Source organism: Heterodontus francisci, unplaced genomic scaffold, assembly GCF_036365525.1.
Source record: "Heterodontus francisci isolate sHetFra1 unplaced genomic scaffold, sHetFra1.hap1 HAP1_SCAFFOLD_97, whole genome shotgun sequence".
Classification (NCBI taxonomy): domain Eukaryota; kingdom Metazoa; phylum Chordata; class Chondrichthyes; order Heterodontiformes; family Heterodontidae; genus Heterodontus; species Heterodontus francisci.
The window spans coordinates 2511447-2516116 of record NW_027140606.1 but is presented as its reverse complement, the minus strand read 5'-3'; positions in this window follow the sequence as shown (position 1 = coordinate 2516116).

Here is a 4670-nt window from a genome sequence, read left to right as displayed (position 1 = left end):
CTCAGAGCAGTGGAGGAACAGGCATTATAATTGGCAGGGACACAGAGCGGCCGCACCATATCCGGTGGAGAGTTTGGAATGTCCATGAAAGAGTGAGGATTGACTTCCATCGACATACATATCACTGGTGGAGACCACATCACGTCGGTTGCCATGCTGAGATCTGCACAGCCTTACCCACACGCAGCTTCCACAGTGCAGACTGTGACACAGACCACTCCCTGGTGTGCAGCAAGGTTAGACTCAAACCAAAGAAGCTGCATAACTTCAAGCAGAAGGGCCACCCGCGCATCAACACGAGCAGAATTTCTCATCCACAGCAGTTACATAAGTTTCTAAATTCACTTGAAAAAGCCCTTCAAAACACTTCCACAGGGGATGCAGAGACCAAGTGGGCCCACATCAGAGATGCCATCTATGATTCAGCAATGACCACCTATGGCAATTGTGTGAAGTGGAGTGCTGACTGGTTTCAATCTCACTTTGAAGAGCTGGAACCTGTCATAGCCGCTAAGCGCATTGCACTGCTGAATTACAAGAAGGCCCCCAGCGAGTTAACATCTGCAGCACTTAAAGCTGCACAAAGAACAGCCAGGCGCAGCGCAAATGACTACTGGCAATACCTGTTCAGTCATATTCAGCCGGCCTCTGACACTGGAATCATCAGAGGAATGTATGATGGCATTAAGAGAGGTTTTGGGCCAACCATCAAGAAGATCACCCCCCTCAAATCTAAATCAGGGAACATAATCACTGACCAACGCAATCAAATGGACCGCTGGGTTGAGCACTACCTAGAACTGTACTCCAGGGAGAATGTTGTCACTGAGATCGCCCTCAATGCAGCCCAGCCTCTACCAGTCATGGATGAGCTGGACGTACAGCCAACGAAATCGAAACCCAGTGATGCCATTGATTCTCTAGCCAGTGGTAATGCCGTCCTTCCCAGGGGCTTGATGAAATCATCAAGAGTGCCAAGCCTGCTATACTTTCAGCACTACATGAACTGCTATGCCTGTGCTGGGACGAGGGAGCAGTACAACAGGATATGCACGATGCCAATGTCATCACCCTCTATAAGAACAAGGGTGACCACGGTGACTGCAACAGATATTGTCGACTCTCCCTACTCAGCATAGTGTGGAAAATCTTCACTCCAGTCGCTTTAAACAGGCTCCAGAAGCTGGTTGAGCATGTCTACCCTGAGGCACAGTGTGGCTTTCGAGCAGACAGATTCACCGTTGACATGCTGTTCTCCCTTCACCAGCTACAGGATAAATGCTGTGAGCAACAGATGCCCTCTACGTTGCTTTCATAGATCTCACCAAAGCCTTTGACCTCGTCAGCAGACGTGGTCTCTTCAGACTACTAGCAAAGATTGGATGTCCACCAAAGCTACTACGTATCATCACCTCATTGCATGAAAGGCACAATTCAGCATAGTGGCGCCTCATCAGACCCCTTTCCTATCCTGAGTGGCGTGAAACAGGGCTGTGTTCTCGCACCTACACTGTTTGGGATCTTCTTCCCACTGCTGCTCTCACATGTGTTCAAATCTTCAGAAGAAGGTGTTTTCCTCCACACAAGATCAGGTGGCAGGTTTGCGGCTGCCTGCAATGAATTAGGCCTAACCATCAGCCTCAAGTAAACGAACATCATGGGACAGAACATCAGAAATGCTCTATCCATCAATATCGGTCAACACGCTCTGGAAGTGGTTCAAGAGTTCATCTACCTGGGCTCAACTATCACCAGTAACCTGTCTCTCGATGCAGAAATCAACAAGCGCAAGGGAAAGGCTTCCACTGTTACGTCCAGACTGGCCAAGAGAATGTGGGAAAATGGCGCACTGACATGGAACACAAAAGTCCGAGTGTATCAAGCCTGTGTCCTCAGTACCTTGCTCTATGGCAGCGAGGCCTGGACAATGTATGTCAGCCAATTCATTACATCTTCGCTGCCTCCGGAGAATTCTTGGCTTCAGGTGGCAGGACCGTATCTCCAACACAGAAGCCCTCGAGGCGGCCAACATCCCCAGCTTATGCACCCGGAGAGGCCCGCCACGAGCTTTGATGCCCAGAAGGCCCCAGCGGATTTTACATTGAGTGGCGAGGCCTCGGTGCGGCCCCTCTCCCCCATCCCCACACATCAACCCCCGCCACTAGGCGTCGGGTCAAGTTGAGTTAATTTGAATTTATTTAAATTGATTTGAATATTTAAATGAAGGTTCTGCCACCTAGAACTGAAGCAGTCCATGTCCACCTGCAGCAAGACTTGGACAACATTCAGCCTTAGGCTGAGAAGTGGAAAGTTACATGCATGCCTCACAAATGCCAGGCAATGACGATCTCCAACGAGGGAGAATCTAACCATCTCCCTTGACGCTCATTGCCGAATCCCCCACTATCAACATCCTGGGCCTCATCATTGACCAGAAACCTAAGTGGACCAGCCAGATAAATACCATGGCTGCAATAGCAGGTCTGAGGCTGGGAATCCTGTGGTGAGTAACTCACCTCCTGACTTCTCAAAGCCTGTTCACCATCTACAAGGCAAAACTCAAGTGTGTTATGGAGTTCTCTCTACTTGTCTGGCTAAGGGCAGCTCCAACAACACTCAAGGAGCTCTGTACCTTCCAGGATAAATCAGTCTGCTTGATCAGCATCAAATCCACCACCTTCAGCATTCACTCCCTTCATCACCGACACACAAGTCTGAATTTTATCAGCTCTCTTCCATTCTCGATGGCAAGCTTGATAGACGGTGTGGTGCCTGCAAGCTCTGCACCGCTAAGCCACCGCGATATTTCATGCAGTGGCTTATTTAAATAGAGAGGTCGGAACCGCCGCCCCCAATGTTGTAATGCCGGTGCCATTTTGAAAGGGCTTCAAGCCCTCCAGTAGTACCTGATTTTTTAAAGAGACATTCATTATACAGTGTCTGTAAAAAAATAACTAAAAACTGGAATTCCCCTCTACCACCTCCTCCCGTTCCCACCCTTGCAGTGTTTATATTTGGGCCTATCCCACCAAAATAGTCTTTATTCCCACCCCGAACTCCCGGCCCCCCCGAATCGCATTACATTTACACTTCAATCCCTTCTCACCATCCCCTCAGCCAGCAGAAATTGTTTTTTTCTCATTCCTCCTCCCGCCCCAATAATTTCACTCCTCCCTGCTGTCCACTAGCGTCACACCTCAGATCTCTGAACTGGGGCCTGTAAACCACACCCACCAGTATTTTCTGACTCCTGCTATTCCTAATTTGCACCTAAACTGATTCTACTTCATGTTTTGAGGCCAGATCACTTTTTACTAATGTCCTTATGGCATCCTTTACTATCAGGGTTCCCCCTCCTCTGTCAATCTGTCTATCTCTCTGAAATATTATGTACCCTGGAATAGTTATTTCCCAACCTCAATCTCCTTGTAACCATGTTTCAGCAATGGAAATTAGATCCAGATCACTTACCTCTATTGGAGCCATCAGTTCATTTATCTGATTACAAATGCTTCGTGCATTCAGACAAAGGAAATTTAATTTTCGTTTTTGGTGCCTCTATTGCCTGAAATGACCTTATTTGCCATGTACAATTGGACAGTGTAAATGAGGACAGCCACATCTCAGAATGCTGGAGATCATCCCTGAGAGAGACACTCTCACATTTGCAGTTTAATTACTGAATGGTCAGAACCAAGTGAAGGACATCACTGGAACAACATGAGATTTGGAGACGGGATCGATGGATTTTGAAACAACAACCTCAATGCTGGGAAAATACAGCTTCTAATTTTTATTAGTTAATTAATGTGATCAGAATACTCCAGTCTTTGGAGTTTCCAAATCAATCCTGGAAATAAATACATTCTATCACAACATGGATTGAACTCGATATCATAATCTGTTTGTTCAAATTAAAAGAAAAAGATCAATTTAACAACCTCAGTCTCCCAGTGGAGTTCCTACACGGTATAAATTACAGGCTCTGGGAATGTATCACCTCAGAGTCTAACACAGAGAGATTACCTGCAGAACGAACGGTCAGATCACTTCACACAGAAAATGCAAGGAACATTTTACAGTATCGAAAAAAAATATTACCAGACCCTTGCCGTCATTGGAGTTCCTGGTAAGTGACTATAACCATGGAAGCTGTATAATCCAATGCGTTAGCTGGTCTCTGTTTTCCTCTGTGACAGATCATTTTACATGATGATCGCGCAGTCACTGATATACAACCGCTCAGTCAGAAATATCATTTTGTTAACTCAAATATCATGAATTTGCTCTGCAGTTTAATTCCATTGTCTTAACTGAAAACTAAAAACCTGGTTGAAACTCAGGCTCAATGAATGATATATTTTAATGTTGCATTCGATCTCAGTGAAAGCAAATCCCTGAAGGAAGGTATAAGTGGGAGAATGTGTTAGTGTAAAAACATACTGAGTGTGGGTCACTAACTGGAGTGGAATACCTGATCCCAATGACCATGCATTCCTCTTTTTGTTATTGAATAGCTCCAAGAGAAACAGATGTTAACTATTTACTGAGGGTTTAAAAGTCGGACAGCACTGCTCCTGTCTACAACTCCTATAAACAGATTTATTCTTACTCTGAGTACAGTTACTGTTAACATTTTATTTGTTTTAGTGTTCATGAACTCCTTCCTG